We start from the raw sequence: 20,982 nt of genomic DNA, 5'->3' as shown, positions 1-20,982 counted from the left end.
AATTTATTTCCCGAAAAATTTTCTATTCTTTTGATCCCTTTTCTCTCTCATTCTCTGAAGGGAAGGTTATTTATTGTGAAAGGGATTAGTAATTAGTAATTAGTCACGTGACTTCCCTCTCTCTCTCAATTTCTTAATGTTAAAATAAATCTTATATCTGTTTTAAATATACTTGACAACCAATGCTTACATTGCTCAAATATTTCGTGAACTAATCCTCAATCCTTTATCGGTAAACACCATTTCCTCGAATTCTGTTCTATAATTTCTGGTATGGCATTTTACTTGCATAGAGACTAGGTTGGCCATTTCAAACTTACTAAAGTGGAGGACATAGAGGGTCAGCGTCAGGAACTCTCTCAGGTTGGGGGGCACCACTGTCACACTTCCCCCTCATTGCATGTGTGTAAGAAGAAACATGACCATGCACACCACATTTAATGGATAAGTGTCCTTTCTGCCACTTAATGTCCTCCATTTGGGGGTGAAAAGAGGCACCGGACGGAGGACAGGGCTCAAAAGCCAAACTGTCTGGCCTAAAACAGGACATCTGGCCACCCTAATACAGAGCCAAAAAGGAGAAGCTCAAGAGATCAGGACTGCCAGAAGGAGATTTTGGGAGGCTGAAGAACAGGTCTGCCTCGAGTGATGTTCAAGAACTTAGCTGAGGATCTGAATGATTACACCAGGGTCATTACAGACTTTATTAGAACAGCTGTGGAAGAGTGTGTCCCCACCAAATCGCTCAGGGTTTTCCCCAACCAGCAAGCCTAGATGAACAAAGAAATCTGGAACCTGCTGAGAGCATTTAAATCTGGAGATCAGGAACCCTGCACAAAGCACAGGTATGTCCTACAGAAAGCCATCTCTCAGGTGAGATAGAGATTCCGGTTGAGAATGGACACAACGAAGGATATCTAACAGCTATTGCAGAGACTAAATCACATAACCTGCTAAAAAACTAAATTTGATGCAGGAGACTGCAAAGCTTCACTCGCAAATTAGCTCAATGCCTTCAACGCCCAATTTGACCAGAACAAGAAATAAATGCTGTGTACCCACTTGAAACTGATGATGCTCTAGTGTCAGTATCTGAGGATGTGTGAGGTGTTCTCAGGAGAGTGAATCCAAGGAAAGCATCCAGACTGGAAGAGGTATCTGGCTGAGTACTGAAAACTTGTGCCAACTAACTGAATAGTGTTTTCACAAATGTCTTCAACATCTCACTCGGGCAGAGTATGGTGTCCACCTGTTTCAAACAGGCTTCAATTGTTCCGGTGCCCAGGAAAGGGCAAGATAACCTGCCTAAATGACTCAACTAGTGACACTCATATCCACAGTGATGAAGCGTTTTGAGAGGCTAGTGTTGAAGCATATCAGCTCCTGTCTGAGCAGTGGCATGGATACGTTCCAATCTGCCTATTGCAGCAACAGATCTATGGCAGATGCCAATGCACTGGCTTGACAAAAAATGCTTAAATACCTGGACAGCAAAGATCCATACATCAAGATGCTCTTTATTGACTGCAGTTGAGCATTCAACAGCATCATCCCCTCAAAACTAATCAGCAAAGACCTGGGACTCAACACCCCATTATGCAATTGGATCCTCGATTTCCTCACCTCCAGATCCCGTTCAGTGCAGATTGGTAGGATCAACTCCTCCACAGTCTCCATCAGTACCAAAGCACCACAGGGCTGCATACTTAGCCCCCTGCTCTACTTGCTTTACATCTACGACTGAGTGGCTCAGTACGACAAGAACACCATTTTCAAATTTGCTGATGATACCACAGTTGGGGTGATGGTCAGCATTTAGGAGGGAGATTGAAAACTTGGGTGAATATTGGGGTGATGGTCAGCATATAGGAGGGAGATTGAAAACATGGGTGAATATTGGTGTGATGGTCAGAATATAGGAGGGAGATTGAAAACTTGGGTGAATATTGGGGTGATGGTCAGCAAATAGGAGGGAGATTGAAAACTTGGGTGAATATTGGGGTGATGGTCAGCATATAGCAGAGAGATTGAAAACTTGGGTGAATATTGGGGTGATGGTCAGCAAATAGGAGGGAGATTGAAAACTTGGGTGAATATTGGGGTGATGGTCAGCATATAGGAAGGAGATTGAAAACTTGGGTGAATATTGGGGTGATGGTCAGCATATAGCAGGGATATTGAAAACGGGAAAATATTGGGGTGATGGTCAGCATATAGGAGGGAGATTGAAAACTTGGGTGAATATTGGGGTGATGGTCAGCATATAGGAGGGAGATTGAAACTTGGGTGAATATTGGGGTGATGGTCAGCATATAGGAGGGAGATTGAAAACTTGGGTGAATATTGGGGTGATGGTCAGCAAATAGGAGGGAGATTGAAAACTTGGGTGAATATTGGGGTGATGGTCAGCATATAGGAGGGAGATTGAAAACTTGGGTGAATATTGGGGTGATGGTCAGCATATAGCAGGGAGATTGAAAACTTGGGTGAATATTGGGGTGATGGTCAGCATATAGGAGGGAGATTGAAAACTTGGGTGAATATTGGGGTGATGGTCAGCATATAGGAGGGAGATTGAAAACTTGGGTGAATATTGGGGTGATGGTCAGCATATGGCAGGGAGATTGAAAACTTGGGTGAATATTGGGGTGATGGTCAGCATATAGGAGGGAGATTGAAAACTTGGGTGAATATTGGGGTGATGGTCAGCATATAGCAGGGAGATTGAAAACTTGGGAGAATATTGGGGTGATGGTCAGCATATAGCAGGGAGATTGAAAACTTGGGTGAATATTGGGGTGATGGTCAGCATATAGGAGGGAGATTGAAAACTTGGGTGAATATTGGGGTGATGGTCAGCATAAAGGAGGGAGATTAAAAACTTGGGTGAATATTGGGGTGATGGTCAGCATATAGGAGGGAGATTGAAAACTTGGGTGAATATTGGGGTGATGGTCAGCAAATAGGAGGGAGATTGAAAACTTGGGTGAATATTGGGGTGATGGTCAGCATATAGGAGGGAGATTGAAAACTTGGGTGAATATTGGGGTGATGGTCAGCATATAGCAGGGAGATTGAAAACTTGGGTGAATATTGGGGTGATGGTCAGAATATAGGAGGGAGATTGAAAACATGGTGAATATTGGGGTGATGGTCAGCAAATAGGAGGGAGATTGAAAACTTGGGTGAATATTGGGGTGATGGTCAGCATATAGGAGGGAGATTGAAAACTTGGGTGAATATTGGGGTGATGGTCAGCATATAGCAGGGAGATTGAAAACTTGGGTGAATATTGGGGTGATGGTCAGAATATAGGAGGGAGATTGAAAACTTGGGTGAATATTGGGGTGATGGTCAGCATATAGGAGGGAGATTGAAAACTTGGGTGAATATTGGGGTGATGGTCAGCATATAGGAGGGAGATTGAAAACTTGGGTGAATATTGGTGTGATGGTCAGAATATAGGAGGGAGATTGAAAACTTGGGTGAATATTGGGGTGATGGTCAGCATATAGGAGGGAGATTGAAAACTTGGGTGAATATTGGGGTGATGGTCAGCATATAGGAGGGAGATTGAAAACTTGGGTGAATATTGGGGTGATGGTCAGCATATAGGAGGGAGATTGAAAACTTGGGTGAATATTGGGGTGATGGTCAGCATATAGGTGGGAGATTGAAAACTTGGGTGAATATTGGGGTGATGGTCAGCATATAGGAGGGAGATTGAAAACTTGGGTGAATATTGGGGTGATGGTCAGCATATAGGAGGGAGATTGAAAATTTGGGTGAATATTGGGGTGAGGGTCAGCATATAGGAGGGAGATTGAAAACTTGGGTGAATATTGGGGTGATGGTCAGCATATGGCAGGGAGATTGAAAACTTGGGTGAATATTGGGGTGATGGTCAGCATATAGGAGGGAGATTGAAAACTTGGGTGAATATTGGGGTGATGGTCAGCATAAAGGAGGGAGATTAAAAACTTGGGTGAATATTGGGGTGATGGTCAGCATATAGGAGGGAGATTGAAAACTTGGGTGAATATTGGGGTGATGGTCAGCATATAGCAGGGAGATTGAAAACTCGGGAAAATATTGGGGTGATGGTCAGCATATAGGAGGGAGATTGAAAACGGGTGAATATTGGGGTGATGGTCAGCATATAGGAGGGAGATTGAAAACTTGGGTGAATATTGGGGTGATGATCAGCATAAAGGAGGGAGATTAAAAACTTGGGTGAATATTGGGGTGATGGTCAGCATATAGGAGGGAGATTGAAAACTTGGGTGAATATTGGGGTGATGGTCAGCATATAGCAGGGAGATTGAAAACTTGGGTGAATATTGGGGTGATGGTCAGAATATAGGAGGGAGATTGAAAACGGGTGAATATTGGGGTGATGGTCAGCATATAGGAGGGAGATTGAAAACTTGGGTGAATATTGGGGTGATGGTCAGCATTTAGGAGGGAGATTGAAAACTTGGGTGAATATTGGTGTGATGGTCAGAATATAGGAGGGAGATTGAAAACTTGGGTGAATATTGTACTAACAACAACCTCTCACTCAATTTCACCAAGACCATGGAGTTTGTCATTGGGGATTCAGAGGTGGAGAGGATGAATAATTTTTTTTGTAGAATTTAGACATACAGCACAGTTCAGGCCCTTTGGCTGCTGATGTTGTGCCGACCCATATATTCCTTTCTTTAAAAAAAAGTATTGAACCTTCTCTACCCCTGTGTTGCCCAATTACACCCAATTAGCCTTCAATACCCATACAATTTTGAAGGGTGAAAGGAAACTGGAGTGCACAGGGAAGACACACGCGGCCACGTAGAGAATGTGCCAGATTTGAACCTGGGCTGCTGACTCTATAACTGCGTTTCACTAGATGGTCCGCTAACTGTGCCATCCCATTCCTGGGAGATACTAGCTCGGAAGACCTTTGCTGCATCATGAAAAGACCAGATCAACACCTCTACTTCCTCAGGAGTTTGCAGATGCTCAATATGTCAACGCAAACCTTGGCAAATCTCTACAGATGTGTTGTGGAAAGTGTGCCTCATTGTCTGGTATGGGGACACCATATTTCTGAGCAGAATGCCCTGTGAAAACTAATGAACACAGCCTAGGACATCACGGGAAAAACTCTTCCCATCATCAAGAACATCTACATGGAATGCAGTCGTCGGAAAGCATAAGCATCCACATGTTCTGTTCTTATTGTTGCCATCAGGAAAGAAGTATAGATACCTCCAGGTTCAGGAATAGCTACTACCCCTCATCCATCTGTCTCCTGAACAACAGACTAATTCAGAGACTCATGTAAGGACTCTTGCATTGCTCATTGTTTATTTCTGAATATTTATTTTCTGTACAGTATTTGCACAGTCAGTTTGTATACATTTCTTTCTTTCCATTACATTTCTTTTTTTTGGTACACTTTTCTTTCTTAAGTTCAGTTTACAATTCCAGAAATTAGAAATTCTATCTGGCCTTCACGAAAAAGAATCTCAGGGTTGTCATGTGATGTCATCTATGTTCTATGCCAATAAATTTGAACTTTTGAGCAGTGTGGTCACAATGGGCCATTAAAAGATGAGAATTTATGCTCGAGGTCTCAAACAACATTGGTAAAGTTTGAGTGAGACAGTGTTATTTCATTGGAATTTCAAAGATTGAATTAGTACTGATGTAAAATAAGCAGGTTTTTGAGGATTTGGATCAATAAGGACCAAAGAATTCTCCAGGGTGAAATAAGTGACATGAAAGATTAACAAAACAATGTCTAAGATATAGTATAACAATAAATAAACAGTGTTTCATGTCCTGATCATCAAAGTCTTCAGTTGATAATGGTTGGTGATGAGAATCTCAAAAAGTCCTTGGCACCGATCACAATTCCAGTCCAAGGTAAAGTCAGTGAGCTAGCTCATAACTCTCACTTACATAATCAGAGCCTGCGCTACTTTCCTAATCTATGCATACTTATTGGCTTTAACTCTTAAAACTCTTAAATTCTAAAAGATATCTGGACATAGAACATAGAATATAGAACACTGCAGCACAGTCCAGGCCTTCCAGACCTTGATGATGTCCAACCTATATACTCCTAAAAAAGTACTAAACCCTCCCTACCTTTAACCTTTATTTTTCTTTCATCCATGTGCCTGTCTAAGAGTCTCTTAAATACCCCTAATGTTTCAGCCTCCACCATCATCCCTGGCAAGGCATTCCAGGCACCCACTCTCTGACTAAAAACCTTACACCTGATGTCTCGCCTAAACTTACCTCCCTTCATTTTTTACAGTCTTCTGATGGTTGCTGTTCTTACCCTAGGAAAAACATGCTGGCTGTCCACCCTATCTTTGCCTCTCAGAAACTTGTAGACTGTACCGTACGCTCTAAGATGAGTGTCAAAGGAAGGCACACACATGAGGAGTCGAATTTGAAAATGACTTTATTGCACTGGCAGCTCTGCTTATATGGGCCCCTGGCGCTGATGTCAGGGGCCCATGTCATCAGAGTGTGAACCTTGGGTTGGCTGGCGTTCCAGCCATTCCTCGTCTTCCCGCCATGCAGAGGTCATCTGGGATGACAGCTGGTGTCACCCCCCCCCCCCAGGTCCACACGGTCGCAGCGTTCATCAGCCTTTTTGTTGGCCAGTTCGTGTCTCCATGTGCAGGCCGCTACATGACCCACCCCCCACCAGAACCAGTGACTGGGGCCATTGTCTTAAGTGTCCTGCCCCTGCATCACGGGGGCAGCATGCAGACCGGCCCATTACAGTCCAGATATGCTGGTCTTAGGTGGTCAACGGTAAAGGTCTCCTCATTACTGACAACGTTGAAAATTAAAGTAGAACCTTTGTCTCTAATGACCTTGTAGGGCCCCTCATAGTCGTTGTAATGGTGGTCTGTGTGCACCCCTCCTCACGAACATGTACTGGCAAGTGCTTAGGTCCTTCGGATGCTATACTTGGGCTGGCCATGCGGTGGGGGTTGCTGCGGGACCAAAGAACCCAACTTCTTCCGCAGGCACTCGAGGTTTGCCGCAGGGTCTTCTGGGCATTTATTGGGGGAGAGAAATTCCCCAGGGATGATTAAAGGCGTGTCTCTGCCGCTGAGGTATTTAAGTCCTCCTTTAGCACGGTGCGATTTCCCATTAGGAACAAGGCAGTTTGTCCACACAGTTTGGTCCCTTGAGCCGGGCCATCTCATGCCTGTGGAAGCGCTCTACCAACTCATTGGCCTGTGGGTGATAAGCTGTCCCTAGAAAGTTAGCCAGCACTGCTCAGAGCCTGGAGGTGAATTGTGCATCCCTGTCCGAGGTGAGATGCTCTGGGACTCTGAATTGGGGCATCCATGTGTCAATGAGTGGCCCAGTGCAGGTTTCTGTGGTATCAGCCAGCGGGACTACCTCCGGCCACCTTGTGGAGTGGTATACTATGGTCAGAAGGTATCTCGTCCCATGGAAAACTGGAAACGGCCCCACTAAGACTATGTGTATGTGGCTAAACCTGCGCTGTGCCGGCTCAAAATTCTGTGAAAGCGCTCTGATGTGAACTTGCACTTTCGAGGACTGACAGTTTGTGTAGGTCTTAGCCCACTGGCTGACTTGTTTACGGAGGCCACGCTATACAAACCTGTTGGCCACGATTCTGACCATGGCATGGATGGCAGGGTGCGCCAGGTTGTGGATAGCCTTGAAAACCTGGCGTCTCCATGTAGCTGGGACAAAGGGGCGGGGGCTGCTGGTAGAAACATCACACAGCAGTGTCAGGTTACCTGGGCCAACTGGGACGTCTTCTACCCTGAGACCAAAGATGGCTGTTCTGTAAGTGGGGATCTCAGTGTCTTGTTGCTGTGCCTCGGCAAGGGCCCATAATCAACCCTTGGGATAGGGCATGTATCAACTTGATCGGGAGGCGTGACAGAGTGTCGGCCACCATGTTGTTTTTCCCCGTGATATGTTGAATGTCCATGGTAATTCGGACACATAGGATAAGTGCCTCTGCTGTTGGGCCAACCATGGGTCTGAGACCATATGGAAAGCAAAAGTCAGTGGCTTGTGGTCAGTGAAACTCTGAATTTTCTGCCTTGCAAAAAGTAACGGAAATATCTTCACGAAGTACAGTGCTAACAGCTCCCAGTCAAAAGCACTGTATTTGAATTCCTGGTGGGGGGGGGGGGGGGGAGGTGGAGGTACCTGTTGAAAAAGGCCAGGGGTTGTCACTGGCCCTTGATAAGTTGTTCTAGCACGCCCCCTACTGCTGTGCTGAAGGCATTGACAGTTAGAGCTGTAGGTGCCTCTGGGCTGGGGTGGACCAGGAAGGTGACATTGGCTAGCGCGTCTTGGGCTCTCTAGAACACCTTGGAGAATCCCTTGTCCCAAGCAATGTCTTTTGCTTTGCTGGTCATCAGCGCAAAGAGGGGCCGCATGATGTGTGGCGCTGCTGATATGAACCGGTGGTAAAAGTTTATTATACCGGTGAATTCCTGCAGTCCTTTCACCGTGTGGGCTTAGTGAAGTGCTGGACATCCTCAACCTACTCGGGGAGGGGTGTGGCCCCGTGCTTGTCAATTCTATGCCCCAAGAAGTCAAATGGTGTCCAGACCAAACTGGCACTTAGTGGGGTTGATGGTCAACCCGAACTCGCTCAGCTGGGTGCACAGTTGTCTCAGGTGGGTGGCATTGTCTTTGCAGCTACGGTTGACAATGAGGATATTGTCCAAATAGCTGAACACAAATGAGAGGTCCTGGCCCACTGTGTCCATCAGCTGCTGGAAAGTTTGTACCGCGCTCTTTAGTCCAAAAGGCATGCAGAGGAATTCAAATAAATTAAAGGGACTTATGATTGCAGTCCTAGTGCTAACCTCAGATTGGCTGGCATTACTGCCAGAGTTCCCGCCATACAGAGGCCACTTGCTTTGGACGATGGATGTTGTCACCACCCCCCCCCCCCCCAGGTCTGCGCGGTCGCCGCATTCATCGGCCATTTTGCGGGCCATGCGTGGGCTGCTACAAGATCTCTGCTAAGTCTCCTCTCATCCTTCTTCACTCCAAAGAGAAAACTCCCAGCTCTGCTAGCCGTATCCCTTAAGACTTATTTTCCAATCCTGGCAACTTCCTGGTAAATCTCCACTGGACATCTTTCCAATGAGGTGACCAGAACTGAACACAATACTCTAAATGTGGTCTCACCATAGATTTGTAGAGTTGCAACATGACTTCTTGACTCTTGAACTCAATCCTCCTATTAATGAAGCCCAATATCCCATAGACTTTCTTAACTATCCTATTAATTTGTGAGGCGTCCTTGAGGGATTCTGTATTTGGACCCCATGGTCCCACTGTTCACCCACTCTCTTAAGTAACAAACCATTAACCCTGTACTCAGCCTTCTTGTTAGTCCTTCCAAAATGCATCACCTCACACTTACCCAGATTGAACTCCATCTGCCACTTTTCTGCCCAACTCTGAATTCTGTCTATATCTGTTTGTAACCTGCGCCAACCTTCAGCACCATCCACAACTCCTCCAACCTTCATATCATCCATTAGGACTAGGTAATGAATGCTGAGTAAATTACTGCTGATTCCAAGCAAAATCCATTCAATCTGAAAAAAAAAATTAAAAGTATCTGGTTTTTCTGAATTATCTTCATAATCACAGAAAAGATTAGACCAGCCAAGTTCAAGGCTATCCACAAAGAATAACCACCTACCCACAGTGGTTTATTGAAAACTCCATTAATATTTGAATGGCATAAACCTTCTATCCCAATGTAATGAGGAAACTGATCTTTTCCCGGAAATCATTTGCTATCAATTTCAAATGTGCTTTGTGCTTCTTCCAGAATTGTTGCGTGTTCTCCCCTCCTCTCTCTCTCTCTCTCTCTCTCTCTCTCTCTCTCTCTCTCTCTCTCTCTCATGGTTTTTACACAGCTGGTGCACTCCAGGAAATTATGCCCAATTTCTTAAAATGTAGTCTGTGTAAAAAGTTCAGAATGGGAATAAGGGCTCATTCCCATTCCGACATATTACCTCCTCAACCCCAAATTATTTTCATGGATGGCCTGCAGTCTAACTGTATAAGTTGTTCAGCCTTCTTAAATACTCTACTTCAGATATTGTGTCTCAACATGCGATGTGATATGGATATTTGGGGTTTTGGTTGTTCCTATGTGAACAGCCAATCCCAGAATGGAACTATCACATAAGTTCTATGTAAAAAACATCTCTCTCTCTCTCTCAGCTTTTTTTACACGGAATACCCATTTACATAGACTGACCTATCTTTAAAGGCAGCTTGGGTTGTTCACATTGAAACAAGAAATGCCGGGTCAGTGCAACCTTTTACATAAGCAAGCCGGCATCCCAGAGCAAAAGAGATGGGACCTGCAGCATTACAACGTCAGCATCCTATATGATGTAGTGGTACAGTGTCAGCGTCCTGCGTGAACCCTTTTAGACAGAAGCCGTTGTTAAATGCATTGGCTCTGATACTACCTACCTTGGTAGTATCATTAGATATGGGATAAAAATTATCACCCATCCCACCTTTGTTGCAACTATACAGGTAGGTGAAGCTGTTAAAAGGCAGTTAATTCCTCTCTTTTAATGGCTGTGTAAAAGGGGCTATCTCTCTCTCTCTCTCTCTCTCTCTCTCTCTCTCTCTCTCTCTCTCTCTCTCTCAGGCTGTTTTGGGTATGGGTTTTGTTCTGAGAAGAGATTTATTGCTTGGAGTGCAGCTGAACTCTGCTCTTGTTTTGGTTACCTCTTTATGAACATTATGTGATGCACCAGGGACCAGATACAATGCTGGTGATCCTTGTTGAAGCCAAACTGGCAACTAGAATAGTTCCATGTAGCATTGTACATGGGCCGCCAGCCAAGGACTGACAAAGAACCTGTCTTTGGGGGCTCTCTGAGCATCATTTCTGTTGGGACCTTGCATTCTATTTAAATGGCATGTGGTTGTATTCATTTTTACTCGTTGAAGGAAGATATTGTATTTCTTAACAGTTTTCTCTTATTATCCTCAGGGAGTGTTTACATCAAGTGGTCCCAGCCCAGATGTTTATGCTGTTCTCAGAATTCCCCAGCAATCCCACACAATATCTTCACATTGTAATACACCACAGATGGAGACCATTCAGCCCATTATACTTGTGTTGGTTTCAATTAGTCCTACCCTTTCTCATAACTCTGTCATTTTTATCTGTGCATATACTGATCAAATTCTTGTTATCCATTCTATTTCCAGTGCCCTTTCAGGAAATGTGTTCCTACTTATAATGTCAGTTAGTATCCATATTGGATTAGGAAGTATGCACAGCTGGCTTTGGAAGTATACAAAGCTGGCTTTTATCCACTCCCTAATTTTTATTGATTCCACACTTGTGAAAATGGGATCCAATGCTGATCCTTTTGAGTGACATCCTATAACTGGCCAGAAGTCACAAGAGAAAACTGAGCAGCTAGAGTAGAGATCCGAATCTCAGTGGCAGAGGTTTCAGTCTCTGACCATGCGTCTGTGACTGGGTACAGAGTGGTGGAGCTGGTGGAGAGACAACCTCACAATGATCCATGATCAACACTGACCTCCAGCACCGTCTGTATTATTTGTGCATTCTCCCTGTGACCAGGTGATGTCTCTCCGAGTGCTTTGCTTTCCTTCCTCATCCAAAGATGTCTGGATCAGTGTGTAAATATTCCTCTCTCACTTTATCCCTTGTATGCATCTGAGTAGTAGAATAAGGATGGAGGTTGGAGGGAAGGTTTGGGTAGGATTTGGATTGTAACGTGAGTTAGGAATGTGGGGAGATTATCAGGAAATTATTGGAGAATATCAAGTCAGAGTTTATTGTCATCTGATTTCACAAGTACAACCCAACAAAAGTTGGGTGCAAAACACACAGACACATAACCAGTCATAACACAAATGCAGACAATCAATACACACGCAGGACAAGTAAGCATGTATAAAAATAAATATATAAATGTTGTTTCATAAATATGAGTCTCGGATGGTTAGTGTGAGCAGTTCCTTGGGTCATTCAGCATTCTCACTGCCCATGGGAAGAAGCTGTTCCTCAGCCTGGTGGTGCTAGCTCTGATGCTCTTGTATCTCTTCCCTGATAGGAGCAGATGAAGGATGCTGCGTGCAGGGTGGAAGGGATCCTCAACGATTTTCCGCACCCTCTTCAGACACCGATCCTGGTATGTCACGTCGATGGGGGTAAGGGGGGGAAGGAGCAAGACTCCAGTGCTCCGCTCTACCACTCTTATGGATTGACCTCCAATCTATTTCTCTGTAGCAGCCTTTTTGGTAATTGCTTTGTGAGCTGCCTTAAATGATGTGCCAAATATTTGAATTAACCTACAACCTTCATACGCTTTGAAGAGTGGGAGGAAATCGGAGCATCCGGAGGAAACCCATGCAGACATGAGGAGAATGTACAAACTTCTTACTGACAGTGCGGGATTCGATCTGGGTCACTCGTTGCGCTAACTACTGTGCTATGCCTCCTCTATGAAATGAGGAGAAACTTGTTCACTCAGAGAGTAATGAACTTGTGGAACAGAAGTTTGTTGAGACCATTTCATTAAATATATTTAAAAGGGAGTTAGATAAGGTCCTGTTGGTTAAAGAGGTTATAGGGTCTGGAAAGAATTAAGGAATAGGCTGTTGAAGACATATTATTAGCCACGATTGAATTGCATGGTGGTCCAAGCTTGAGGGGTTGAATGGCTTTTTCCTGCACCTGTTTTGTATGTTTCATTGATTCTATCTAAAGAAGAATTTACTGTTACAGGTATCTGCAGTAGATCTAGTCCATTTATATGATATTTATCAACTATTATCACAGCAGAGCTATTAACAGAGTTAATTAAATTGGGGCATGTCTCCATTAAGAAAGAAGCATGGGATACAGTTGCATCCCAGGAGGGCCAAACAGAACATGTTGGGGATAGTCATTGGGAAGTTACGGCAAGTCCATAACCTTTTGGCCATTTATCTTAATTTAGGGGCGGCATAGTTAGCGTAGAGGTTAGTGCAATGCTGTCACAGTGCCAGTGACCAGGGTTCAATACAGCATTGTCTTAAGGAGTTTGTACGTCCCTGTGTGTGCATGGGTTTCCTCCTAGTGCTCCAGTTTCTTACCATCGTTCAAAACGTATGGGGGTTGGAGGTCAATTGGGTGTAATTGGGTGGCACGGGCTCTTGGGCCGAAAGAGCCTGTTACCGTGTTGTATGTTTAAATTTAAAATTTAATGGATTTAAAGTTCAAGCTTGTGGGGGCCAATTGCTTGAGAGACAATAAAAGGAGAACAATGTCTGTTCACCCTAACATCAGCCTGGTATATGTTACTAGATGTAGAGTCCAGATTAGAAGGTTTAAGAACCATCATTGCAAGAAATAGTGTGAAAAAGAGATGTGATAAGTAGGCAAAGTTCCTTATCCCAATACAATAGTGTGGCTGAGATTCTGACCATGTTTAACTCCAATTACCTCTTCATTGAGGCTATTCCTTTGCAATTACCCACTGAACAATTGCCAAATATGCTCCCTAAATCTCCAGGAGGAAATCTAGTGGCAGACCTGAACTCTGGTGGAGTAGAACCCCTTTACTACAATTTGGTTCTTAGGTACTGGACTCCCTCATACATTCCTAAAGGGCTGGATCCATTGAACTGAATTAGATCATCATCAATCACAGTTAATTGGCATAAATCCATAAATCCCACATTGCAAGAACCCAAATGGTCAAGAAAGGAAATATTAGGTTTCAGCGTTTGTAGTCTTGACTGATTGCTTTGATTTCTGAGAGATATTCAGGATCATGTGGTCAGTTCAGGACATCAATGACAGTTGTGAATCCTATTTGATACTATAATTAATTTGGTATGGTTACACTTGGACCACACATTTATCAATGGCAAACTGATTTCTAGTGGAATGATTTGCTCTGACCAATCACAACCACAGATGAACATCAGCGAAAACCAACTTCAATCATTCTGCTATTTATGTTTTTGAGATGTGGAATGGGGAGAAACTGAGAGCAAAACAGTGCACAGTGAGAAAGGTTCTTCTACAGACAAATTGTAGAACACGAAAGTCTGCAAATGCTGTGGTTGTGGTAAAAACAAAACGCTAGTCAAACAGTGTCCTTGATGTAGCAAAGATAAAGATACACAACCGATGTTTTAGGGTTGAATGAGCCCTTCATCAAGGTATAGAAAAATATGGGCAGGCATCCGAACAAAATGGTGGGGTTGGGGAGGGATGGGGGGGTGGCCCCAAAGGCAGGAAGTAATAGGTGGATAAGGGAGGGAGTGCACAGCACCAAGCAAGGGGAGGAGGGATGGCTCTGGGAATAGAGAGGGAAAGGGTAGAGAGCTGGGGGAAAGAAGACAAAGTGTAGGGGAAGGGAGGGGGAAGAGTAGAGCAGGTTAGCAGAATTTAAAGAAGTCATTGTTGATGCCATCCGGCTGGAGAGTGCCCACATGGAAAATCAAGTGTGGTTCCTCCAATTTACGGGTGGTTTTGGTAGGATAGTACATGAGGCCATGGGCAGACATGTGCGTATGGGAGTGGGACACAGAACTGAAATGGTTAGCTACTGGGAGGTCTCTGTCACTGGTGCTGATGGAACAAAGGTGCTCAAGGCAGAAATCTCCGACTCTGCACCTAGTCTCTCTGATGTAGAGAAGGCCACAAAGGAGGCCCCGGATGCAGTAAATCAGTCCAGTGGATACACGTGAAGGGTTGCTTCACTTGAAGGGGTGTTTCGGGCCCCGAATTGTGGTGAAGGAGGAGGTGTGCATGCAAGTGTGGCGCTTCCTGCAGCCAATAGACAATAGGTTCAGGAGTAGGCCATTCAGCCCTTCGAGATGCACCACCATTCACTGTGATCATGGCTGATCATCCATAATCAGTACCCAGTTCCTGCCTTTCCCCCATATCCCTTGACTTCACTCTCTTTAAGAGTTCTATCTAACTCTTTCTTGAAAATATCCAGAGAATTGGCTGCCACTGCCTTCTGAGGAAGAGAATTCCACAGATCCACAATTCTCTGGGTAAAATTTTTTTTCCTCAACTCTGTTCTAAATGGCCTACCCCTTATTCTTAAACTGTGATTTCTAGTTCTGAGCTGTCCCAACATCGGGAACATGTTTCCTGCCTCTAGTGTGACCAGTCCCTTAATAATCTTTTATGTTTCAATCAGATCCCCTTTTATCCTTCTAAATTCCACAGGTAATCACTCTAATCTTATAACATATGACAGTCCCGCCATCCCAGGAATTAACCTCGTGAACCTACGCTACACTCCCTTAATAACAAGAATGTCTTTCCTCGAACCTGGAGACCAAAACTGCACACAATTCTCCAGGTGTGGTCTCACCAGGGCCTTGTACAACTGCAGAAGGATCCCTCTGCTCCTATACTCAGCTCCACTTGTTATGAAGGCCAACATGCCATTGGCTTCCTTCACTGCCTGCTGTACCTACAAGCTTAGTTTCAGTGACTGATGAACAAGGACACCTAGATCTCGTTGTACTTCCCCTTTTCCTAACTTGACACCATTCAGATAGTAATCTGCCTTCCTGTTCTTGCCACCAAAGTGGATAACCTTACACTTATCCACATTAAACTGCATCTGCCATGCATCTGCCCACTCACCCAACCTGTCCAAGTCACCCTGCATTCTCATAACATCGTCCTCACATTTCACACTGCCACCCAGCTTTGGAACATCTGCAAATTGGCTAATGTATATTATATATAGTTGCGGTCTCAGCACTGAGCCTTGTGGTACCCTACTAATCACTGCCTGCCATTCCAAAAGGGATCCCCTAATCCTTACTCTTTGTTTCGTGTCTGCCTACCAATTTTTTATCCATGTTAATATCCTACTCCAATACCATGTGCTCTAATTTTGCCCACCAATCTCCTATGTGGGACCTTATCAAAGGCTTTCTGAAAGTCCAGGTACACTTGATCCACTGGCTCTCTCTTGTCCATTTTCATAGTTATATCCTCAAAAAATTCCAGAAGATTAGTTGAGCGTGATTTCCCCTTCGTAAATCCATGCTGACTCAGTCTGATCTTGTTATTGCTATTCAAATATGCCGTTATTTCATTTTTTATAATTGACTCCAGCATATTTCCCACCACTGATGTCAGGCTAACTGGTCTATAATTCCCTGTTTTCACTCTCCCTCCTTTCTTAAAAAGTGGGATAACATTAGCTATCCTCCAATCCACAGGAACTGATCCTGAATCTATAGAACATTGGAAAATGATTACCAATGCGTCCATGATTTCTAGAGCCACCTTCTTAAGTACCCTGGGATGTAGACCATTAGGGCTCTAGGGATTTATCAGCCTTCAGTCCCATCAGTCTATCCAACACTATTTTCTGCCTAATGTGAATTTCCTTCAGTTTCTCGGTTACCCTAGGCCCTCTGTCCACTATTACATCTTGAAGATTGTTTGTGTCTTCCCTAGTGAAGACAGATCCAAAGTACCTGTTCAACCAGTCTACCATTTCCTTGTTCCTCTTAATATTTTTGCCAGTTTCTGTCTTCAAGGGCCTTACTTTGATCTTAACTAATTTTTTCCTCTTCTAAAAGAAGCTTTTACTATCCCCTTTTATATTCTTGGCTGGCATACCTTCATACCTCTTTTCTCCCCGTATTGCCTTTTTAGTTATCTTCTGTTGTCCTTTAAAAGTTTCCCAATCCTCTGGATTCCAGCTCATCTTTGCAGTTTACTACATCTCTTTTACTTTTATATTGTCCTTGACTTCCCTTGTCAGTCACAGTGCCCCTTACTCCCCTTAGAATCTTTCTTCCTCTTTGGAATGAGCTGATCCTGACCCTTCTGTATTAGTCTCAGAAATACCTGCCATTGTTGTTCCATTGTCATCCCTGTTCGGGTATCTTTCCATTCAACTTTGGCCAGCTCCTCACTCACAGCTCCATAGTTTCTTTGTTCAACTATAATATTGACACTTCCGATTTTCTCCCTCTCAAATTGTAGATTAAAACATCATATTATGGTCACTACCTCTTAATGGCTCCTTTACCTCGTTACCTTATCAAATCTGGCTCATTACACAACAATAAATCCATAATTGCCTTCTCCCTGGTAGGGTAGTACAAGCCAAGCATCTAGTACAAGAATCCACTTGGAGGCATTCCACAAACTCCCTTTCTTGGGGTACTGACCTGATTTTCATTGAAATCCCCCATAGCAACTATAGCATTACCTTTGTGACATAGCAATTTTAACTCTTGATTCAATTTGCACCCTATTATCCAGGCTACTGTTTGGGGACCTGAAAATAACTCAGATTGGGGTCTTCTTGCCCTTACATTTTCTCAGTTCTACCCACACTGACTCTACATCTCCTGATTCTATGTCACCCCTTGCAAGGGACTGAATTTCATTCCTCACCAACAGAGTGACGCCACCCCCTCAGCCCATCAGTGTGTCCTTCTGACAGGACGTATACCCTTGAATATTCATTTCCAGCCCTGGTCTTCTTGCAGCCATGTCTCTGTTATTCCTACAGTATCATACTTGCCAATTTCCAATTGCCTCAAGCCCACCCACTTTACTTTTTATACTTCATTCTTTAATATATAATACTTTTAATCCATTACTTCCCTCCCCTTTCACATCGATTCCTATTACACTTGGCCATACTCTTTGATCCCTTCTCAAGCTTTCTGCCCCATTAATTCTGTTGTCTTTTTTAACTTTTCTTATTCCCACGGGGGAAAGTGCTGGGGGTTGGAAATTGGTGGGGAAGGATGTGGACGAGGGAATCATAGAGGGAGGGGTCCCTATGGAAGGCAGAGAGGGGAGGTGAGGGGAAGATGTGTCTAGTAATGGGATCATGTTGTAGTTGGTGTAAATTACGGATGCAGAGGCTGTTGTGTTGGTAGGTAAGGACAAGAGGAATCCTGTTTTTGTTACATCTAGGGCGTGAGTGGGAAATGGAGGAGATACCGGTAAGAAGGTGAGTTGATGGTAATGGAGCGGACCTATGTTTGTGGAAGAAGGCAGATGATCTGGACTGAAAGACCTCATCTTGGGAACAGATACGGAGGAGATGGAAAAAATTGTGAGAAGGAAATAGAATCCTTGCAGGGGACTGGGTGTGAGGAAATGTAGTCATAGGAGTTGGTGGGTTTGTAAAATATGTCTGTGGAAAGCTTGTCTCCAGAGATGGAGAAAGAGAGATCAAGAAAGGAGAGAGAGTTGTCGGAGATGGAGCAGGTAAGTTTAAGAATGGGTGGAAGTTGACAGCGGAGTGAATTAAGTTGGCGAGCTCATCACGGGTGTTTGAGGTAGCCCTGATGTAGTCCTCACTATAGAAGAGTTGAGGGGTCTTGCCTATTTTGGCTTGTAGCATGGTTTGCTCCACAAACAGGCATACATAGCTGGGACCCATGCGGGTACCCATCATTACTCCTTTGATTTGAAGGATGAGATGAGTCAAAGGAGAAGTAATTGAGAGTGAGAACACTTCTGCCAGGTAGAGGACAGTGTTGTGGAAGGTAACTGCTTGGGTCTCTTGTCAAGAAAGGAACAAGGTCCTTTGAGACCTTCTGTATGGGAAATGGAGATGTAAAAGTATCAGATGTCCATAATATAAATGACGTGATCCCATTCAGGGAATCTGAAGTCATTGAATAGATGGAGGGGATGTGAGGTATCACGGATTTAGGTGGGGAAGGATTGGACAGGGGAGAAAAGATAGAGTTGAAATAAGACAATACTAGTTTGGTGGGGCAAGAGCAAGCAGAAACCATGGGTCTGCCTGGGTGATATATAGACCAACAGGTTATCTCTAACATAATATAGTCATGGTTTACAGAGAATAGTATTGCATTCTCTCTGTGGGGCATTTTCCAACTCCCGATGTTTCAACTCTTTTTGTTCCTTGATGTCTGTTTTCTGAAGAGATTAACATCCCCAGTGTTAGAGAAAGGGACTGGTCCAATGGAGTAGCCAAAATAAATCATACTCACCCTGAAGTAAATCACTTGGTTACTGCATATTGATGGAAGGCAGAGGAGTTGTAATGGTCACCTTTCCCAGGGTCAGTTTGCAAGAAACACTGGTGAGTGTTCAACGTGTACAAAGGAGGTATGCAAATTATTTCCAGAGTGTGACTTTATACACTTTAGGAAGCTGATATAATTAATAAGTCAAGAACTTTATGCTAACTAGCTCAGGCGGTCTTACTTCCATCAGTCCCGAAGATCAGGAGATCAGTCTCCTAATGTGGATGACCTTAACACAAGGGCCATCACTTGGTCTTGATTTTGTCCAAGAAAATTGGAGACTTAGTTTCTGTGAACAAGTGTATGCACATGCACACAAGAGTGCTTTAAGTATGCCTGAATATAATATGCTGAATTGTCATTAGCACTTGAGTTAGGCATTGAACTAAAGATCTGAGAGCATTTTAATATATTTATCAAAGATTATGTTGCACAATTTCTGGGAGAACTTGGTGTTTGTTTGGGTTTCAGTTGTCCTAAGATACTGTTAGCAGAGGAGATGATGGCAGTTTGGAAGAAGGTGTTTCTAAGAAATATTTTGACATGCATCTTTGGCTGCCAGAGGGATTTGCAGGCTGATATATTCAAGATTGAAGGGGTGGAGGAATGCAGGCTGTAATCTGGATAAAAGATACCTCAGGAGTCCCTGCTCCACAGTGTACATGGTTCTGCACATTCAGATCACATGGGAAATAATAGCAGTGTATGAGCTTATGTGATTCCCCTGGGTTCACTGAAGCACTGGAGCAGCAATAAAGCCATGTATTTTATGATTTATTCAGTTATCCCATTGCCAGAAGCCAACACAGTTAAAACAAGCAACTTAGTTCATTGGAAGAGATTCCAATCAATGTCCTTAATTCTATTAAAGTTCTTGTATCCTTCCAGGTGGGGAGCAAGACGAAGGAGAGGAGTGAAAGGGAAGGGGATCATTGAATCAGGTAGTTATGTCAAAGTTATCTTCTACACCATTTAAAAAGTTTAGTTCAGTTAAACACGAAAATTGACAGCCATTCAAAAAGCAGTGAGATTCTCCTCAATGGACCAGAGTTCCTGGGTTTACACAGAACCGAGCTTAGATAATAAAATTGGAATTTTAAAAGAATGTAACATGATTAAAATAATGGAAGTACAGCATCTAAGAAACATATTAAGACTTTGTGTACTAATCTTTCAAGCGAACCGAATTCTGTTTTGGTGTTATGGAGCTGACTGTCAGATGTCAACTATAACTGAGGCTCATATCCCTGACCAAGGGTGAGGTTGTCCCAGAAGAATGTTATCACGAGGATAAACTGACAACAGAAAGAATGGTGTTATATACTGGAGGTATCATTGACAAGCAAGTGGTATAGGATACGTTGGTGTCAGTCATTGGAAGGTTTATGATTTTTCTGTAATTCACCACTTGGTCTTTATATTCATCAATACTGTGTAATAGTTGACCCCCTCTCCCCTTTTCTGGCCCCAAAATCAGGTGTTTTAGTATGAGCCATGTAAAAGTCAACCACCCCATCTATTTTTTGGCTCGACAGCGGATCCTCGCCCTAACCGCTCGCCCACTGGAGCTTCTGATGCCTCGGCCGACCATCCATCTGAGCTCCCGACCATGGATCTTTGCCATGTTTGTCCGTCCATCTGAGCTCCCGACACCCCAACTATGGACTTAACCACCTGGTCCTGGCCAAGTGAGCTCCCGATGCCTTGAACGAAGCGTGCTTAATGAGGTCAGAAGTTTGACCTGTATAAAAGATGACCAGCAACCCCCCACCCACCCTTTTCTTGGCCTAAAAAAGTGTCCAAAATATTTTGATCATTACATAAGTAAATATGGTAGTCAAGGTATATGAAGAATTGTCTAATGAAGTCAACCAATAGCTAGGTGGAAGAGGT

General features: G+C 43.8%; 1 long non-coding RNA gene across 3 annotated transcripts in view; it reads left to right on the top strand.

Annotated features, from left to right (window-relative positions):
• LOC138754344 (uncharacterized) overlaps positions 1-20,982 on the top strand; it is a 98,259-nt gene that overhangs the window by 13,837 nt on the left and 63,440 nt on the right. For all 3 annotated transcript variants that reach the window (XR_011351679.1, XR_011351678.1, XR_011351677.1), the window contains exons 3-4: positions 12,144-12,221; positions 19,978-20,030. This is a non-coding gene — a long non-coding RNA (uncharacterized lncRNA). The remainder of the gene's footprint in view (positions 1-12,143; positions 12,222-19,977; positions 20,031-20,982) is intronic.

This window comes from Narcine bancroftii, chromosome 2 (assembly GCF_036971445.1).
Source record: "Narcine bancroftii isolate sNarBan1 chromosome 2, sNarBan1.hap1, whole genome shotgun sequence".
Taxonomy (NCBI): Eukaryota; Metazoa; Chordata; class Chondrichthyes; order Torpediniformes; family Narcinidae; genus Narcine; species Narcine bancroftii.
Note: the sequence above shows the minus strand (reverse complement) of the source record. Positions and strands in the feature narration are given on the sequence as shown.